At 41.6% G+C, this 21,785-nt stretch overlaps 1 protein-coding gene across 4 annotated transcripts in view; it reads left to right on the forward strand.

The window, feature by feature from the left end:
• DET1 (light-mediated development protein 1 / deetiolated1 (DET1)) overlaps window positions 1–21,785 on the forward strand; it is a 70,931-nt gene that overhangs the window by 17,984 nt on the left and 31,162 nt on the right. The gene's annotated exons all lie outside the window — the stretch shown is intronic.

A 21,785-nucleotide genomic window follows, 5' to 3' on the forward strand; every position in this document is an offset into this window, starting at 1 on the left:
GATTTGGTATATAATTTCAATGGACTATATTACATGAAATCTTGGTGCATCATTTGGATGGGTTAAATGAATTAATTGATTTTAGGATGCCATTTTTATAGTCTTGGTATGTTACATGGGCTAGCTTTTTTAGAGTTTTTGTGCATTAATTGAATGACAGATTATTTTAAGTCTTGGTATGTTACTTGGATGGTAAATTATTGATCTTAGGGGACCATTGTGATAGCCTAGATTTATGGGTTGATTTTGGTACATTATTTGGATAGCTTAGATAAATTTTGTCGCATCACTTGGATGACTGAGATTTATTTTGGTAACAATAAAATTTAAGTGCCTATAATTTAACAATGGATATGTCATTAAACAGAACGAACTGGCAAAACAGGCCCCATATAGTTGGGATAAGGCTTGGATGATGATGACATGAAATAATGTTTTGTATGCATTATGCCAAAAACATCCCTATAGGAGGGCAGATATTGAAGAAAGGAAAGAATACATGGAGAAATAAATCAGTTTTCTAATTCCTAAACCAATTTCATAATATTTGGGTGATAGGATATCAGTATTATTTGAGGACTTTTTTTTTATATTGTTGACAAAAAATTATGAGTTTTTCTTTTCTAGTTGACAAAAATTGATCTGTAAGTAGTCTTTTTAATCGCAATTAAAAGAAGAGTTGATTTGATGAAATATAAGTTTGGTTTAGTGAATTTTGGTTGTTGCTATGATTTTTTTCTTTCTCCCCTCTCACACTTGTTTCTAGTATTTTAAGACTCAGACCAGACATAAAACCAGAAAGCCTTCCGGGTCATGGATCAAACGGTTTGACTGTGAGTTGAAAAAACATAAAATAGATTGTTTTAATTTATAATATAAATGTTAGTATTGACTAGATGGTTAATGTGTTGCTTTTGAGCATAAATGACCTAGTTCAAGTCTCGTTACTTGTGTTTTATTAAAAATATACACATTTCCAAGGTGCTGAGTTGATTTTCTTGGTTCATGATATGCCTAATTGTGAATCTCTTTCAATTTCCAATTCCCTAACTCCAAGCTGTACTGCGAGTCTCATTCTTTGTAAAAGAGCCAATATTTCAGCCTGAACCGAATCTCCAAAGTCAATTGGTCCTAAAAACTAAGCTACCACCACTCCTTGGTGGTTTCTAAACACCCCCTATGCTTGCTCTTCCTGGATTGCTTAAGTGGAGGACTCAACTTGTAGCTGATAAATTTTGACATAATGGGAATGTCAACAGGAGTTTCTATGAGAGAGCTTGGGAACTGGTGAAGTGAATAACGAGCAAAGGTGACAAAAGGAGTTTCTGTGAGAGAGCTTGGGAAGGTTGAGGATCGGTTGGAGTTCTTGAGTCGTTGCTTGGTAGGTAGGTTTGTTCATATTGACCCTAATATTAGGGATGTAGAGAAGTGGGTGAGCGTTGAATGGAAGCATCTAAGTTTCCCTGGTGCTATGTGTTTGGGGGATTCTACGTTCTTATTTAGTTTCAGTCTTTCAGATGGAAATAAGGTATGGAGAAAGCCCTAGCAAGAGAAAAGTTGGGGATGATAAGGGAACCTGAAATTTTCTTCCAATGATGGATGCCATTTTTGGGGAAGTGTTTAGGTTCTATAAGATTTGTTTGGTTAGATGTTTATGGGATTCCTTTACACACCTGGATAACAGAAGTGTCTAGGGCAATAGGAAATGCTTGTGGAATTTTTAAGAGATTTGACTTTAGAAACAGGAGGTGGGAGAACTTCCAGTTTGCAAGGATTCTAGTGGAGACTAAAGATTTGAATTCGATTCCTATCCTGTTGGATTTGCCTTACTTGGATTAGATTTTTCAACTGAGATTAGTTGTTGCTGGAGAGGACACTCTATTTCAGATTAAGGATAAAAAATCTGCTAGGGAGTCTCTGAAAGAGGATAGGGGTGTTAGATCTAAGGAGTTTTGGTTGTTTGTAGAAACCAAAAAGTTGTAGAGGAAGGTTGAAAGGGGAGGTGAAGGGTTGGGGACGATGACGGACTGTGTTGCAATTTTAGACATTGTAAGGACCGCGGATCAACAAAGAAAAAAGTGAGAGTGGTTGGACCGAGTGAGTTTGGGCCTATTTCTAATTTTGGCCCAGCCCAACCTTGGGTCGTCTCTAATACTAACCCTTTGATTTCTACGACAAATAATTGTTTTTGCTCTGTTAAAGAGTTGGGGTTGTAAAAGAACATAGAGCAGAAGAGGGTTTTATAGGGGAAGAAGACGACAACCTACAGTAGAGGGGATTACAAGTGTTTTGTGACAAAGTACTCCTACTCAGATGAAGACAATCCTTATCTGGTCCAAGAGCGAGAAAAGGAAGAGAGGAGCTCTGGAGTGACAGAGGCTGGTTCTAAGTGTGGCTTCGAAGCGGAAGAGGAACTGGTTGAGAATATTCTCACGAATCAACATGCCTTGGTGGAAAAAATCGTGTCGCAAAAGGTAAGTCTTTTCAAGTTTTTGATTTTTTTTTTTTTTTTTTTGAAGTAGAGAGTGGAAATAAGGTAGATAAAGAAACATATGCTCTTTAGGAGGGTGAAAAAGAGAGTGAATTGGTTGCTAGAGTGATTTTGGAAAGAGGGGATACTGAGTAACCTTCCAACCCTCATTAGATGCGGAAGACTCAATGATCTATGAGGAGTTCTCAGAGGCTAAGGTCTAGTCTATTTCGGTTGACTCTGTAAGTGCTGAAGGAGGTGGAGAGGAAATAAAGGTATTTTTTGAGAGGAATTTAACCAGATTTCGTTAAAGAAAAGAAGAGGTACATGAGAAGATGTACAAAATAGGGGAAGAACCCCAAAAGATTAAAGAGGAGAAAGCTTGTCACTTTACAAATGATCCAAAAACACACCACATTTGGCTAAGCCATCTGCTATATGATTTAGTTCCCTAGGAATCCAAGCTAATTTTGCATTTAAACAGTCCAAGGAGTCCCTAGCCTCTGCCAAGTTGTGGCTCAGTCTCCAAGGTCCCCCCTCCTTGTCCCTTAACCATTTTATAGTATTTGCTGAGTCATCTGCAATGATTGAGTTCTGGATTCCCAAGTTTTTTATTATCCTGACTCCCGTTAGAGCAGCCATCACTTCAGCCTTTGTGGAATCATCCGTTCCAATTGGACCACTGAAAGTCCAGCATATGTTACCCCTTTCATCCCTTACCATGCCTCCAATTCCAGCTAAGCCAGGGTTACAAAAAGCACTTCCATTGAAGTTTAGGGTCACCACTCCATCACTGAGAAAATCTGGTTGTCCCAAGGTTGTTTGGTGAGGGTGAGGGAGAAACAGAAAGGGGTGAGCATCTCTATTGAGGTCATTGACTGAGAGTCCTTTGAACAGACCTGGATTGACAGTCCAGAGGTTGCAAAGGTAAGTAATGTCTGAAATTAACTCTTCAAGGGGCCTGAAGTTATTGTCAAAGAGGGGTTTATTTCTTTCATCCCAAACTCCCCACATTACTGCATGTAGCACAGATTGCCAATAAACTTTAACCCTTTTACTTAAGCCTATGCCTTGCCATGCAAGAAGTCCAGAATGTGCTCTGATATAACCCGGCTGTATCCTGCCATTCTCAAAAAATGAAGCCAAATGTTTTGGGTGAACTTATAGTGAAGAAGGATGTGATTTGCTGATTCACCTTCACTGAAACATAAAATGCACACATGAGGAAAGATAGACAGTCTTCCCAAATACTTATTCTGTAAGAGATCACAAGCATTTAATCTCTGAAGACAAGCATCCTAGACAAAGAAGCAGACTCTTGAAGGGATATGGCTGCACCAGATCTTAAGGGGAAGGAGGAGTTTTGTTCACCAGCAATCAGAACCTTGAACATAGACTTAGAAGAAAATTCGCCAGTAGGGTGGGGGGGGGGGGGTCCAGATTCGGGTATTAGGGGAGGAGGGGGAGATGTTGGTTTCTTTAAGGATCTAAAGTAAGACAAATAATTCAGAAATCTCCGGGTCCCTTAGAGGCCTTCTGAGGCGAAGGTTTAGGGTGTTCTCAGCAGTTTGGTCGGGAACACAGGAAGAGAAAAGTTTGGGGAATGAGACTGCAAGGGTAGTTCCTTCCCACCAGAGGTCTTTCCAAAATTTTATTTTAGATCCATTTCCCACTTTATATCTTATAAAAGGGAAGAAAAAAGTGTGAGTGGAGATTATACCTTTCCAAGGATTTGTTGACTTTATCCTGTTCAAATGGAGATTGCTATTCCACCCATTTGTGTTTGACCCGTATTTGCTTGAAATGACAGCTGCCCAAAGAGCATTGGATTATTTAGGGAACCTCCAAAGCCATTTACCCAAGAGAGAGGAATTTTTCTCTTTTAAGTGCCCAATTCTCAAGCTTCCTTCCTCTTTAGGCTTGCAAACTTGTTCCCAACTAACTATGTGGCTTCTTTTCTCCCCACCTCCTTCCCAAAGAATGTTCCTTTGAAGCTTCTCGATCTGATTTCTAACTTTGGTTGGGATCTGAGAGACTGAAGGGAAGTAGTTTGGCAAATTTGCTAAGGAGGCCTTTAAAAGGGTAAGCCTTCCCCCTTTTGAGAGATAGCACTTCTTCCAAGATGCTAATTACTTCTACATTTCTCCACCACCGGCCCCTAGAAGTTGAAAGATTTTGGATTCCCTCCAAGAGGTATCCCTAGATAGGGAATAGGAAGATTCTCTACTTTGCATTCCAACAAAGATTTAAAGCTTTCTAGAAGCTCCTCGTCCATTGAGTTTAGAGCTACTATACTACTTTTGTAGAAGTTAACCCTTAAGCCAGTGATGAACTCAAAGCATTTACTTATCCTTTATGTGATTGTGATGTTGACTAGAGAGGCATCCAAGAACAAGTTTCTGTCATCAACAAACTATAAATAGGAAGATTCTCCACTTTGCATCCTAACAAATATTTAAAGCTTTCTAGAAGCTCCTCATCCACTGAGTTTAGAGCTACTATACTACTTTTGTAGAAATTAACCCTTAAGCCAGTGGTGAGCTCAAGGCATTCAATTATCCTTTTTGTGTTTGTGATGTTGACTAGAGAGGCATCCAAGAACAAGATTATGTCCTCAACAAACTGTAAATGGGAAATGTGAATCTTGTCCCTTCCCACTTCAAATCCTTTCACCAGATTAAGAAGAATAGCCTTATTAAAAAGATGATTAAATATGTCCATCACCAAAGTGAAGAGAAAAGGGGAAATCGGGCAACCTTGTTTGAGACCCCTACTAGCCTTGAAGTAGCCCTTCGGTTCACTATTTATCAATATTGAAAACCATGAAGAACCAATACAGCCTTTGATCCACCTGATCCATTTCCTACCAAAGCTTCTCATCTTCAGGTGTTCTAAAATACAAACCCGATCCACTTTAAGGGTAGTATAGTGGGACCGTATCTTGGACTTCTGTGATCCCAAGAAGCATGTTTTCATCTTTGATAAGATACTAAAACTGAATGCTTAAAGTATGTCTATGAATCGTCTTCTTTTTTCTTTCTTTCTTTCCTTTATTTTATTTTTGATGAATAACAGAATTTTATTAATAAGTAAAGAATCCTAGCTGTCCAAAAGAGATAGCAGGGGAGGTACAAAGACAGCTACCACAGAAATTTGTACAAAAATATAACTGCCTACACTTGAACCCTTGGCTCAGGCATTTCCCGAATGAGCCCTTGACAATTATCGTAAGCCTTTTCTGGATCTAGTTTGACAAGGACCCCCGGTTTCCTAAAAGTTTTCCTTTCTTCCACACACTCATTTATGATTAGAATGCTGTCTACAATTTGTCTCCCTTATACAAAGGCAAACTGATTTGGGGAAATTAGGTCTTCTAGGACTTCTTTTAGTCTTCTTTCCAAAACCTTAGCCAAAATTTTATAAGTACTCCCTATCAAACTTATTGGTCTAAAGTCTTTAACTTCAAAGACTCCCCCTTTCTTTGGGATGAGGCAAAGAAAGGTTGAGTTTAGGCCTTTGTTAACAATGGCAAAAGAGTGGAAGTCCCTGAAAAATTCCATCAGATCCCACTTTACTCTTTCCCAACACTTTTGGAAGAAAAGATGGGGAAGCCATCCGGCCTAGAAGCCCTGTCTCCATCCATACTAAAGACTGCCTCTTTAACTTCTTCCTCTTCAAAGCTTCTTTCCAGCAATACTCTTTTGTCAGCTGATAAATTCATGCCTTCCCATCTGTTAAAGGTAAATCGGCTATTACTTTCCTTGGAGTACAGGCTTTTGAAGTAGGAGAGAAAGGCTTTCGTAATTTCCTCGGGGTTCTCCACTTCCCTTTGGTTCATTTTCAGCTTAGAGATGAAGTTTTTTCTACGTTTCCCGAAGCATAAGTGTGGAAGAATCTAGAGTTGTCTCCTTCTTTCAGCCATCTCATTATCGATCTCTGTCTCCAATAGATTTCTTCTCTTCTGACCAGCTGCTCCCAAACCTTCCTCAAATCAGCTGTTCTACCTCAGCTTAAGTCATCTAGGGTACCATTATGTTCTCTACTATCCAACTCCTCCAACTCCGTGAAAATTCTTTTCTTCTCTTCTTCAGATGCTTTAAATTCCTCTCTTCCCCAAGCTTTGAGATTTCTCTTTAGGACTTTTAATTTCTGTAACTACCTGAATCCAGCCCAACCCTCTACTTTGCATTCTTCCCTCCAAGCAACAACTTTTTTTTGAAGTCTTTGTGAGATAACCAGAATTTTTCCAATCTGAATGGGGCCTTTCCTTTGATGATCCTATTAGTGTTCAACAAGATAGGCCAGTGATCTGATGTGCACTGTGGGCAAAGTTCTTGGATTGGTGAATCTCTTCATCCAGTCTTGAGAGAGCAGAAATATGTCTGAAAGCTGAAATGCTGTAGCCGAAGCAGTAGAAGAGAGGAGAAGACCAAGAGATGCTGAGAATGTCAAACTGAATGACCCAGTCGACAGTACTATTATTTATATTAGAGTACAATACAATGTTACAAGAAATGACTGGAATGCCCCTGATTAGTGATGGGACACCCAGACAATTTAAAACACTAAACAAACTTTGGCCCATTAACACAGGCCCAGTACATAACAACTTAAACTCAAATACAGACTAATAAGAACTCTTATCAGCCGAACCATCAATACATGAAAACCTTCAACCTAACACTCCCCCTCAAGCTAAGCATGGATGCCAATCATGTTTAGCTTGCCAAGAAGGTCCATAAACTTTGTTGCAGCCAACCCTTTAGTCAATACATTTGCAATTTGCATCTCAGATGGAGTATAAGGAATGTAGAGTTCTCCTGAGACTATTCTCTCTCTAACAAAATGTCGATCAATCTCAATATGTTTTGTTCTGTCATGTTGCACAGGGTTATTTGCAATGTTGATGGCAGCCTTGTTGTCACAATACAGTCTGAGAGGATCCTCAGCTTTAATGCCAAGCTCATTAAGAAGGGTCCTGAGCCATAGGAGTTCAGCAACCCCGTGAGCCATAGCTCGATATTCTGCTTCCGCACTTGATCTAGCAACTACATTCTGCTTCTTACTGCACCACGTGACCAGGTTCCCTCCCACAAATGTACAATATCCTGAAGTTGATTTTCTGTCTCCAACAGAACCAACCCAATCTGCATCAGTATAAGCTTCAATTTCAATTCTATTGTTTTTCCTGAATAGAATTCCCTTTCTTGGGCAAGTCTTCAAGTACCTGAGAATCCTTTCAACTGCTTTCATATGAGGGATCTTTGGAGAGTGCATGAATTGACTGACAACATGCATAGCATAAGCAATATCTGGCCAAGTGAGAGATAAATATATTAGCTTCCCTACCAATTTTTGGTCTCTCTCTATCATAGTAGTCCTCCCCTACTGATTCCTGTAGGCCATGATTCTGTTCTATTGGAGTATCTGTTGGCCTACACCTTATCATGCCTGTTTCCTCTAGGAGGTCAAGAACATACTTCCGCTGACATATGTAGATTCCTTCTCTTGACCTAGCAACTTCAATCCCAAGAAAACATTTCAAATGGCCCAAGTCTTTGATCTCAAATTCCGAAGCTAAAAACTCCTTCAGTCTTTTTATCTCTTCCAAGTCATTCCCGGTAATCACCATATCATCCACATAAACAATGAGTGCTGTAAGTTTGCTATCTTGTCTCCTTATGAACAAGGTATTGTCTGCACCGCTCTGAGTGTACCCCACTTTCTTCATGGCCCCACAAAGCCTCTCAAGCCATGCACGAGGAGACTGCTTCAAACCATATAATGCTTTCCTCAGTTTACACACCTTTCTACCAAAGTCATAGCCTGGTGGAGGTTCCATAAATACCTCTTCATGAATGTCACCATTTAGGAAGGCATTCTTCACATCCAGCTGATGAAGTTCCCATGAAAAATTTGTTGCTAGTGACAATAGAACCCGAATTGTGTTGAGCTTTGCTACTGGGGCAAAGGTTTCTTTATAGTCAATTCCTTCTTTTTGAGTAAACCCCTTTGCCACAAGTCTGGCCTTGTACCTTTCAATGGACCAGTCCTCCTTGTGCTTTACAGTAAACACCCACTTGCACCCAACAATGCTCTTCCCCTCTGGCAGATCCACTAATTCCCAAGTTCTTGCTTTCATTAGGGCTTTCATCTCTTCATTCATAGCTTCTTTCCACCTTGGATCAGACACGACCTCTGAGTACCTAGAAGGAACACGTACAGAGGAAAGAGCAGACACAAAGGAGTGATAGGAGGAGATAAATGTGAGTAAGAAACAAAATCAGCAATGGGGTGCAAGGTGGTACAAGAACGGATAGGCTTACGGAGAGCAATAGGAAGATCCAAATCAGAAGTATGTGAGTTGGAATTACTTTGGATTGCAGAGACAGATTGATCCGAGTCCAACTGGTTGCTGTCATGAGGTTGAGGGCCCTTTTTCCTTCTGTTGTATGTATCTCTTTCTGTTGCCTATTGGAGCCTTCAGGGACATCTGCGGCATCAGGAGAGGTAACCGACACAGTGAGAGCCTCACTAGGTTTACCCGGGATGCCACAACTAGGAGTAGAAGAAGATGATGGAAGGCCCGAGGCAGATAGGGGAACAAAAAAGGAGGGAGAATGAGAATCCTCTTCCATCCCACTAGTCTCCCCCTGAAGAGGATTCTGAGAAGACTGAAAATAGGGTTGGGACTCAAAAAAGACATCTCTGGTGACATACTTTCTCTTAGAGACAGGATCATAACACTTGTACCCCTTTTGTGAAGGAGAATACCCCAAAAATATTCCCTTCGTAGCCTTAGGATCCAGCTTGGTCTTCTTTGGATCTTTCACATGTATATACAACCAAAGACCCGTGGAGGAAGAGGAAAGTTTGGAAGAGTGGGACACAAAACAGAGAAAGGGGTTTTTATACCCAACACCTTAGATGGCATCCGATTTATCAGATATGATGCAGTAAGTACAGCTTGAGACCAGTATTGCTTGGGAACTTTGTGCTGGAATAGTAAGGCTCGAGCTGTCTCCAATAGATGTCTATTCTTGCGCTCAACAACCCCATTCTGCTGAGGGGTAATAGCACAGGATGATTGGTGTAACATGCCAACATCTTCCATGAATAAGTTCAAGGATTTTTCAAAATATTCAACAGCATTATCTGATCGGAATTGCTTAATCTTCTTATCAAACTGTGTTTCAATCATCTTGCAAAATGCCATAGTTATTCGTGGTACTTCATCTCGTCCTTTTAACAGGTAGATCCATGTGCATCGAGAATAGTGGTCAATTAAACTGATAAAGTAATGGAAGCCATCAATGGAAACAATGGGTGATGGGCCCCAAACATCAGAATGAACCAAATCAAAAGGAGCTCGAATTTCATTACTGGAAATTGGATAAACGGTTCTACATTGTTTTGACATTTGACATACTTCACAGATTAAACTCTGACTTGAAATGCCCTTAAACAATTCGTGAAACAACACTTCTAATGAAGAAAAAGACAAATGACCTAGCCTAGCATGCCACAGATGCAACCTAGCTATTGACTCCACACTCTCCGGACTACTAGCAGCAGATGCTTGTAAGGCTGAACCGATGTCTGCATCAAAATAGTAGAGGCCTCCATACTCATGACCGCTCCCAATCGTTTTCCTCGTCAATCTGTCCTGGAAGACACAATGAGTAGGAAAAAAGGTTATACTACAGTTCAAATTTTTGGTAAGTTTTGAAACAGACAAAAGATTTGAGGTAAGACTGGGAACATGTAGAATTGATTTAAGAGAGAGGTCCCTGCTTAGGTTAACCGCCCCCTTTCCAGAGATGGTGGAGAAAGACCTGTCAGCAACTCTCATCTTATCTTGACTAGACAACAAATGATATGAAGAGAATACGGAGGTCATATGTGTCATGTGGTCAGTTGCACCGAAATCAATAACCCAAGAAGTAGAGTCAATAGAGCTAGTTGCACTAAAGGCAGAGGCTGTACCTGATCTGGCAAGAGAGGTGGAAGCAAAAGAATTATTCCTTAGACGGGCTAATGCCCGGCTAAGGACCTCTACCTCACTATCAGTGAAGCCCAAAGCACCAGCTCTAGAGGAATCAACAACCTGCCCCATAGGAGAAGAAGACATTGTTGGTATATTTTGTGAATTGTCACCATTGTTGCTGGTGACAAGATTCCCACTTGCCGCATGACACTTCTGTTGCTTCTTGTCCTTTCTCAATGCAGCCGGCTTCAGGTGAGGATACAGGACCCAACACTTTTCGTTTACATGTCTCTCACCACCACAATGAGTGCACTTAAGGTGCTTCTTGTCTGGATGTCTATTTCCCTTAGTAGAAGTAGAAGATCAAGACTGTAATCAGTCTTGAATCCTAATAGGTTTTAGGTTTACAAAATAGAAGAAAAGTGAGAGAAAGAAGAGAGAATAGAAGAGAAACAGGAGAACACAAGTGGTTGAAAGGAGGAACAGATTCTAACAGATCTGCCGCCGCCACTTTCTTATTATTTATAGGTTATGTTTAGTACACAATGGAAAGGACACATCTGCCCTTAGTACTTACATAATAAATAAAGTAAATAAAAGCTGAAATAAATAACAACTGAATTAACAAACTGACTCAAACTGACACTACTATAACTGAAACAAATAACTACACATGCCGTCCTACAAACACAGTGGGGCCCACTGTAGTGGGGCCCACATCAGTGTTCTCTACACTCCCCCTCAAGTTGGGAGTAGATATCTATCATTCCCAACTTGGATAGGTCTGTCTCTAACTTCTTCCTTGGTACAGCCTTGGTGTGGATATCCACGAGCTGCATATTAGATGTGATGTACGGAAGACACACTTCTTGTGATGTGACCCTTTCTCGCACAAAATGTCGATCAACTTCGATATGTTTAGTTTTGTCATGCTGCACTGGGTTGTGGGCTATATTAATAGCTGTCTGATTATCACAATACAGCATTAAGGGCTTTTCATAGTCAATACCCAACTCTTTAAGTAGTGACCTGAGCCAAAAGATTTCAGCCACTCCATTAGCCATTGACCTGTATTCCGCTTTAGCACTGGAGCGAGAAACAACACTTTGCTTCTTACTCCTCCAAGAGACATGGTTACCTCCCACAAGGGCACAATATCCAGAGGTAGACCTTCTGTCATCAACACTCCCAGCCCAATCGGCATCTGTATAGACTTCCACCCTCATGTGATTATTGTTCTTGAGCAGTATACCTCTACCCGAGCATCTCTTCAAGTATGCTAATATTCTCTTTGCCGCAAGAAGATGAGAAGTTCTAGGGGAGTGCATGTACTGGCTAACAACACTAACTGCATAGCTGATATCCGGCCGAGTGAGGTAGAGATATAGGAGCTTTCCAACCAACCATTGGAACATAACTTTGTCTTCAAGAGGCTCCCCGCCCTCTGCACTAATCTTGTGATTTTGTTCGATGGGTGTATCAGCTGGCTTAACCCCCAACTTTCCAGTTTCCGCCAACAGATCTAGAACATATTTTCTCTGAGAGATAAAAATCCCCTGCTTGGATCTAGCAACCTCAATACCCAAAAAGTACTGTAGTGCACCAAGATCTTTCACCTCAAACTCTTGATGAAGGAGCTGTTTGAGGGACTCAATCTCATGATTGTCATTTACTGTCACTACAATATCATCAACATATATTGCAAGTAGTGTCAGAGAGGACTCCACCCTCTTGATGAATAGTGTATGATCTGACTGGGCCCGTACATAACCAAACTTTCCAAGGGCTAATCTGAACCTATCGAACCAGGCTCTAGGTGACTGCTTCAAACCATACAATGCCTTGTTTAGTCGGCAAAGAGAATCCAGGAGGCAACTGCATGTAAACCTCTTCCTGTAAGTCTCCATTCAGAAAGGCATTTTTAACATCCATCTGAAACAGGGGCTAAGAATGATTTGCTGCAAGGGATAACAGAACTCGGATGGTGGTCATCTTGGCTACTGGGGCAAAGGTCTCCAAGTAGTCTATACCATAAGTCTGAGTGAACCCCTTTGCAACCAGCTGGGCTTTGTACCTTTCAATAGAGCCATCAGCATTATGCTTCACAGTGAACACCCATCTGCATCCCACTGGTTTCTTTCCTTTTGGTGGGTCAACCAGTGCCCAAGTATTATTCTTCAACAGGGCATCCATTTCGACTTGCATTGCATCTTTCCATTCTGGAACTGATAAGGCTTCTTGCACTGTTCTTGGAATAGGGACATCGGCAATGGATGTGAGATAGGACCGGTAAGATGGAGACAGACGATCATAGGATAAGAACTGTGAGATGCTGTGAGCTGTAGAAGTGGTGCAATGTTGTTTCCCTTTGCGAATGGCAATAGGGAGATCAAGGTCATCCACAAGAGAGGAAGTGGCAACAGTGAGAGGTATCTCAGTAGGCTCTGGATCTGGAGCCGCAGAAGGAACTAGAGCTGGCCGGGACTGCCGATGACTAGGATCAACCTGCCTGCATCGCCTGTGATAGACTCTCAACTCCGGCTCCCTTTGACCACCCTCACCACTACAACCTTCATCATCCAGTGGAATAGGTAAAGGAACAGCCCCACTCAAAACAGCCCCACTTCTACGCCCCACTTCCACTCTCACTGCTCTCCCCCTGAGGAGAAACCCTAGGATAATAGGGTGTCTCCTCAAAGAAGGTGACATCCATGGAGACAAACCGTTTCCCTGAAACCGGATCATAGCAGCAATAACCCTTTTGAGTTTGTGCATTACCAAGGAAAATGCATTTGGAGGCCTTAGGTTCAAACTTGGAATGATGAGGCCCGAGAAGCTGAACGAAACAGGTACAACCAAAGGTTTTAAGGGGGAACAATGAACAACTCCTCGTCTGGGTATAAGAGGGAAAAGGGGGTTCTCATATCAAGAACCCGGGAAGGAATTCGATTAATGAGATAAACTGCCGTGAGGATAGCATCACCCCAGAAGCGAATAGGTACATTGGAGGTAAACATAATGCTTCTAGCTACCTCCAAGATATGCCTATTATTCCTTTCAGCAACGCCGTTCTGCTGTGGTGTATAAGGGCAAGTGCTATGGTGAATAACTCCATGGCTAAGAAGGTAGGAGGTCAATGGCTGAGCAAAGTATTCCTTTGCATTATCGGATCTAAGGACTTTGATTTTGGTCCCAAACTGAGTGAGAACCATCTGATGGAAGTTTTGGGTCAGAGCAGGAACCTCATCCCGAGAACGCATAAGATAGACCCAAGAAAAACGGGTATGGTCATCAACAAACAGTAGAAAATATCTGTACCCACCCATTGAAGAGATATGATATGGCCCCCAAACATCAGTATGCACAATATCAAAAGAGGAATTACTCCTTTTATTACTTAAAGAATAAGAGGTTCTACAATGTTTGGCAAATACACAACTCTCACACCTCAACTTTGATAACTCAACAGACTCAAATAAAGCAAGAAATAGACTTTTCAAAGACTTAAAAGACAAATGACCTAATCGGTTATGCTTTGGCATAACCGAACTCACAGACTGGGAAACAAAAGATTTCTTATCCACTGACTCCTCCCGATGAGAACTCTCTTCAAGCAGATAGATCTCGTTCGTCTCACGGCCAGTCCCAATCACCTTCCTCGTCTCCAAATCCTGAAAAACACATCGGTCAGGGAAAAAGGTTACTGAACAGTTCATGTGTTTGGTAATACTACTAACTGAAAGCAAGTTAGTATCAAGCTTAGGAACATGCAAGACAGAAGATAAAGAGATAGTATAGCTTGATGTCCCCCTTGCCCGAAATGGGAACAAGAGAGCCATCAGCAATGGATACTCTATCTCGGCCAGAGGACAAGTGATAAGAAGTGAACAAAGATGGCAAGCTAGTCATATGGTCAGATGCACCTGAATCTATTACCCAGCAGTGGTTAGTATTACCTGGAGCTGAAGCATGGTAAGCTGAGGCTCGAGTACCTGAATGTGCAAATGCAGATGTGGCAGGAGCTGAACTCCCAACTTCCTTTTCCAACTGTATGAGGGCAGCCTGAACAGCCGCTAAAGTCTCTAGGGATGTGCTTGATGAGGATGCTGAATCAGTGTTCACGGCCACATGAGCATTACCCTTCTTATTTCTTAGTTTTGTTGGGACCAAGTGAGGATGTAGCTTCCAACAAGTATCTTTTGTGTGCTTGGGTTTCTTGCAATGTTCACATACCAGATCCCGTTTATCTTCCTTCTTCCGGTCCCTTTCTGAGTCACCCCCTGGCTTAGGTTTAATAGCTGTCAAGGCTGGGAAAGAGGGCTGAGGCTGCATCATGACTTTCCTCCTGGTCTCTTCACTATGCACCAGAGAGTATGCTTGAGAAAGGGTCACATTATCTCTTGTCAATATCTGTTGTCGCACAATGTCATAATCTGAATTCAAACCAGCCAGAAACTCAAATACCCTATTCGTTTCAACTTGCTTTCTGTGAGTCTGTGCATCTTTGGGACTCTCCCACTCAAGGGTCTCTAGATGGTCAATCTCATGCCACAAGGATTTCAAGGTAGAGAAGTAGACAGAAACTGGCTTCTCTCCTTGTTTAAGGCTGTTCACCTCACACTTCAGTTCATAGGCTCTGGCAACATTAAGGGGTTGGGAATAGATTTCTTTCACAACATCCCATATCTCTTTGGCTGTCTTTGCCCACAAGAAATTTTGGCTGATATGTGGCTGCATAGAATTACACAGCCATGCCATAACCAAATAGTTCTCTTGAACCCACTTGGTGTATATTGGGTCCTCCTTGGAAGGTTCTTTCACATCTCCCATGAGGTAACCCAGTTTTCCCCTTCCTCCAATAGCCATCATGGCTGATTGAGCCCACTCCAAGTAATTTGACCCATCAAATCTCATAGTTGTAATCTGAAACCCGGTTTCAGATACCACCAAAACTGTTATTTCCAAAACTACTTTCTCCCTGACCCTTAAACTCCATCTTTGATCAAGAATCAATGGCTACAAACTGTTAGAGCCACTATACCAGAAAACAGAGTAAAACAAGCAGGTCTGAAATCTGATCTGAAACCAACACAAAACTGATCTGATCTGATCCGAAATCTGATATGAAAACAACCCAAATCTGATTTGAAATCAATCGCCTATCATAGTATATGCAAGAAATCAACTCAAATCTGATCTGAAATCAATCGGCATGCACAGTACCAGGCAGCCTGTCAATCTGAGATGCTATTTTTTTGAAATTACTACTGTGGGGCCCATTGCTGCGAGAGCAAAATTAGGGTTTCAACTGTAGGTCTGAAATAAGTGCGCAGCTGCACTCTCCAAGCAGTCCGCACAAGTGGGACTTGTCGTAGGGCAATATGAAACCCTAAAACTAATCACCTCTGAGAGGGGGGGTGAGTTCGGCCCAACAGTCAAACCCTAGAAACAAACTTAAACACAGTTTGGCAAGTCAAACCCTAGAAACAAACTTGAACACAGTTCGGCCCCTCTTTCTAGACAGGTCCAACCTATCTCGACTGATTGTAGTCTCTGAAACTCAATAAAAAAAAACTTACTTATGTACTTCGGTTTACTGTCTTCTAGGGTTACCTGAACCCTAACCTTCGCTGCTTCTTCCTGATTACCAACTCTCTGCAAGCCGCGGTAAGTCTTCAACTGCTGCGAACCTCTCCTGGTAATCTCCAAGATTCAGCCAGCGAATACTTCTTCAAAGCTTCCAGCCCTAGCTAGTCCTCATGTGGTCGGCTGGACTAGACACACATGAGAAGCCCTAGATAGGCTCTGATACCAAGTAGAAGATCAAGACTGTAATCAGTCTTGAATCCTAATAGGTTTTAGGTTTACAAAATAGAAGAAAAGTGAGAGAAAGAAGAGAGAATAGAAGAGAAATAGGAGAACACAAGTGGTTGAAAGGAGGAACAGATTCTAACAGATTTGCCGTTGCCACTTTCTTATTATTTATAGGTTATGTTTAGTACACAATGGAAAGGACACATCTGCCCTTAGTACTTACATAATAAATAAAGTAAATAAAAGCTGAAATAAATAACAACTTAATTAACAAATTGACTCAAACTGACACTACTATAACTGAAACAAATAACTACACATGCTGTCCTACGAACACAGTGGGGCCCACATCAGTGTTCTCTACAGTAGAGACCAGGGCTGAATGTTCTCCAAATTGTTCAGTTGGTTGAGTCTGAGAGTCAACTTGCATCTCCTTTCTCCTGACTTCTTCATTCCTCACTAGATAATAAACATGGTGTAACTCGGGCAATTCATCTCTCCCTAGAATTTGTGACCTTATACCCTCATACACTGGGTCCAGGCCAGCCAAGAACTTAAAGGCTCTGCTCTCTTCAATCTGCTTATCATGTCTCTCCTTGTCCCTGGCATTTTCCCCATCCAATATCAAGTGATGGTCAAGTTCTTCCCAAAGACCTTCCAAAGTTGCAAAGTATGTTGCAACTGTCATATCCCCTTGCCTTAAGGCAGCAATGTCTTGATTCAATCTGTAGATTCTAACATTGTTTTTCTTCTGTCCATAGGTCTTAGACACCTTTTCCCAAATATTGGTTGCTGTAGGAAAGTGATGAACAGACCTGGCAACCCGAGGAGTCATAGAGGCAAGCAACCAGGACATAACTGTGGCATTCTCCTTGCGCCACACAGCATACTCTGCACTGCCAACCTCAGGTTCCTTCTTGTTCCCATCTTAGTAGCGTGTGAGATCACGGGAAGTAATAAAAAGCATTGCAGAAACGGACCACTCCCTGAAGCTGTATTCATCTAGCAACACACTTGTAATCTGCAAGCTATGCAGATTATGGTTTTCTAGATTTGAAGACCTTGCAGCAGGTCCGTTATCTCTAGAAGAAACCTCTCCCGATATTGAAGACATCTTGACTGCAGCCTCAGTGTAGATGACACTGTTTAAGACTAGCCGAAGAGATCACAGTGCTGAAAAAGAGACTAGTTGCAGAATTGAAGAAGGTTCTGACATCTCGCAACACTGTTTCAGACTTGCCGAGACTGTCACAGTTCTGAAGCAGTTCAGTTACAGCAGCAAATGAGGTGTTCTGGGCTGGTAACCGACCTGAAACTGAGGGCTCTCCACCACTGTGCTATGCAGATTTCACTTGAGCTTTGAGTACTGCAACTGTAAAGAGAGTTCTCCCCCTTACGGCCAATATTAGGACTGCTGGAATCAGTCCTCAACTAGGTCTGTCCTATACAGACCTCTCTTAGTAGCCGAATAGCTACTAACTACTAGAAACAGTCTAGTAGGACATCAGCTTCTGGGTCTTACTTCCCTTGCACCCTACAACCAAGGGAAACCCTAGGTTCGAACCTTGTGTTGTTCTCCTACAACCCCAGGGTTTCACGGCAGCAACCCAGATAAAAAAAGAAAAGAAAGACAGCAAGAGAGAGATGGCGTCGGCTGTAACCAGGAAGGTGCTTAATGCTCTGATACCATGAAAGCTGAAATGCTGTAGCCGAAGCAGTAGAAGAGAGGAGAAGACCAAGAGATGCTGAGAATGTCGAACTGAATGACCCAGTTGACAGTACTATTATTTATATTAGAGTACAGTACAATACAAGAAATGACTGGAATGCCCTTGTTTAGTGATGGGACACCCAGACAATTTAAAACACTAAACAAACTTAGGCTCATTAACACAGGCCCAGTACATAACAACTTAAACTCAAATACAGGCTAATAAGAACTCTTATCAGCCGAACCATCAATACATGAAAACCTTCAACCTAACAATGTCAAGTTTGCAGCTTATGACATTTTTTTTGCATATTTGACGAAGTGAAGAGTCCATCATTGAGGGGGAAATCACACAGGTTGTGTCTGGATATGAAGTTAGACAAATTTGGAGTGTTCTTGACTAAATCTGGTGACGTTGAAGTCTCTTGCTAAACACCATGGGATATCTTCCTCCTCATGTAGAGAGTCTAGTTCGTCCCAAAATCTTTCCCTATCAGATGGAGAGTTGGGGCCATACACTCCAATTAGAATTCAATTGAAACCATCTTTGATGTTAGTGAACAAGACTGAGATTGAGAATTCTCCTTTATCGATCTCCAAACCTGATATTTCATCTTCCTTCCAAGCTAGGATGGTTCCATCTGCAGACTCTACCGCTGGAACAACAATCCATTTTCTTCCCCTTATTCCCCAAATCGCTTTCACAAGTTTTCTGTCGATTATTTCCTTTTTTGATTCCTGAAGTATAATTATGTCTGGGTTTTCTCTTTTCAGAGTTTCTTTCACTAGACTTCTTTTAAGCTGACCTCCCAGACCTCTGACATTCCAGCTTAAGACCTTCATTGAGTCACTCTTACAGAAATCCCCTTATTTTTCCTACTTCCATCTGAGGTGCGATCCATTAAACCTACTAAAGCCTTTTTAATTCTCTTTTGGGGCCCTTTTTTACTTTTCTCTTGATGCTTTCCAGTTTTGATCTATTCTTTCTCAGTTGTTCTCTGTTTCTCATTTCCTTCCTCTTTTCTTTCAATTCCCAATGCTTTAGCAATGCTAATATCTCCTGTGTTCACCGCCACCTTCCTTCCAATGCTTGATGGCACAACTGTCTGAAGTGGATCATTCTGTTTTGGGTGGGATGACAGTCCATTTGAACCTGAAAAACGAAATGGAGATGAAAGACGATGAGAGACAGTAGGGAGAAAAGGAGTTTGAAGATTAGGAAAATCAGAAAAAAGAGGAACGGATGATCTCCCTGAGGGCTGCTGAGAATTTTGGCCCAAACTAGGATAGGGGGTTGGTGAATTTCTTCCTTGTTTATTGATCAAAAAAAAAATTCTTCCTTGTCTACGACTAAGGGTGTTTGTGTCTAAAGTTGATCTGTAGTCTGGATTGATTACTTGTGTCTGCTTGAGTATCTCTACACTTCCCCAAAAATCTTTCCCTGCAAACAAGTCCTTTACCCTTTCAAAAGATGTCTCTCGAGGATCTAGTTCTGCTTCTGTTGCATATGAGCTAAGGTCTTCTTCTGTATTATCTTCTTCACTGGCGGAAGAGAAACCGGAGCTCACTGAAGGAGCTGGAGCCCTGAATGCGTTTCCCTTGTGTCGGTCCAAGTTAGTGGGTGTTTTGGGAATAGACTGGCCAGAAAAGGAGGGGGTCTCTAGTGGGCTTAAGGAGTTTGGGTCGAGTTCCCTTTGTGGGCCTTGGCTTCAAAAGAGCGACTCAAAATTTAGAACTGGTTTGGTTCTGGTTCAGACTTAGAAAACTGGGTTGGGGGGGGTATTTTGAATTTTGAAAAGTTTCTTTAAAGGGGGATCGAGACTGTCTAGCTTCCTTCTTTTAGAATCTTTGAGTGCTTTAGTCTTAATGGAGAAATAAAGCTTCTGTGCTGCTGCTCAGAATCCTGCCATAGGCTTTTCTTCAACACTACACAAACCTCTTGTTCGATCAGATTTCAGAGCTGGTAAGGGAGATTTGCCACGTGGATATGCGCTGTTAGAGCAAGTCAGCTCGGTGGGAGAGGGAGGTGACTCGTTCGTCTTCTCCACCTCCACTGAGAGGTAGAACCAAACCTCTCTGTCAAGAATGGGAATCAATTGAGGGATAGCATGAATGCCATGGTTTTTTGACCTCCGCAAAGATCTCCGATTAGGGAAAAGGTTTCCTTTGTCCAGAGGTGGAAGGGTAAGTCTTGTAGCTTTAACTAGCCTTTAAAACTCAACTGTTTTGGGACTGTGTTTATCTTTGGCTTCCAGCCTTCTATTCGAACCCATTTACCAAAGACAAAGATTGATTTTAGCTTGGTCTGGTTTAACACCAAGTCTTCTGTGGGGGCAAAACCCATTGCTCTGTTTCTTTCAAAGGGGAGCAGTTTTAGCAGGTTTTTGAGTGTAGGTTTGTAGACAACCCTAACTCGACTTCTTCCCAGTTCAACGAGGGAGGCTTTGAACACACAAAAGCCAGTTTCCAGTTTCTGGAAGGTTTGTCTTGATGGACAATAGATAGAAATGCAGAACCCCCTGCCTTGATTATCCTGCTTTTGGCTTCGAGCGAAGGGAAGAGGTTCGACAAGAGATTTTCAGGACGGGGGTTCGCTTTGGATGGACAAAAGCAGTCCAATAACTGGATGAAAGATTTTCAGGACGGGGAGGCTTTGAACACACAAAAGCCAGTTTCCAGTTTCTGGAAGGTTTGCCTTGATGGACAATAGACAGAAATGCAGAACCCCCTGTCTTGATTATCCTGCTTTTGGTTTCGAGCGAGGGGAAGAGGTTCGACAAGAGATTTTCAGGATGGGGGTTCACTTTGGATGGACAAAAGCAGTCCAATAACTGGATGAAAGATTTCCAACCCCTGGTGGCTGGCTCTTCTGGGATATAGATATTCCTTGCCTTGTCTGATTTTTCCCATCTACTAAGATGCATAGTTGTCAAGGCGACGCCTAGGCAGGTGCCTAGGCGACAAGACGCCCTTGGAGGTTCGCCTCGCCCAGTCGCCAAGCAATTTTGTATACTGCCTTATAAAATACTTTTATATTGTTACTTTTTTGAGATTATAATTATAAATAGACATTATTAAACAAAATATTCATTTTTTATGTTTATAAACTAATTTCTTTTTATTATTTTCTTATTTGTCAGGGTTTAATCAACACAAACGTTGCTAACTGCTGTATTGAACCCTCAAAGACTTCAGAATCTAAACCAATAAGTAAGGGAAAAATGTAAAGTTTTGTCTAATCAACACATTTCTTCCTCAACATCGTCATCCTCATCATCCTCATCTTCTTCTTCTTTTCCTATAACAGAAATAGGGGTTCAGTCCCCATATTTTTTTTTAAATTTTCTTTTCTTCTTCTTTTTCTTCTCAAAGCTATGTTGATTTTCTAGACTTAAATATGAAGTTTATAATTTTCTTATGAAAATTATGGATAATTATTAAGGAAAGATGGTTATGGAACCTAGGTAACTACCCTAGGATATGTATTTTTTGCTTAAAAATTCATCACCTAGGACTAGGTGGCAAGGCGCCCTCTGTTGCCTAGCCTCCCCTTGGTGCCTTGAAAACTATGCTAAGATGAATGAATCCACCCCCCCCCCCCCCCCCCATTTATTAAACTGTAGGCAAAGGATTCTTCCTTTGTTAACTCTCACGATTTGCTAAGTGCCTTCACCTATTTTCCAACGCCTCCTGGATGAAAGTTTTGGTCCAAACAATGTCCTCTTGAGATAGAGCTATTCGTGTCCAAACTCCCTCGCCTCTTTCTATTATTGCAAGTTCGTCTTCTCGGTTGAGACTTCTTC

Source organism: Nelumbo nucifera, chromosome 1, assembly GCF_055504915.1.
Source record: "Nelumbo nucifera cultivar China Antique chromosome 1, China Antique-T2T, whole genome shotgun sequence".
Taxonomy (NCBI): Eukaryota; Viridiplantae; Streptophyta; class Magnoliopsida; order Proteales; family Nelumbonaceae; genus Nelumbo; species Nelumbo nucifera.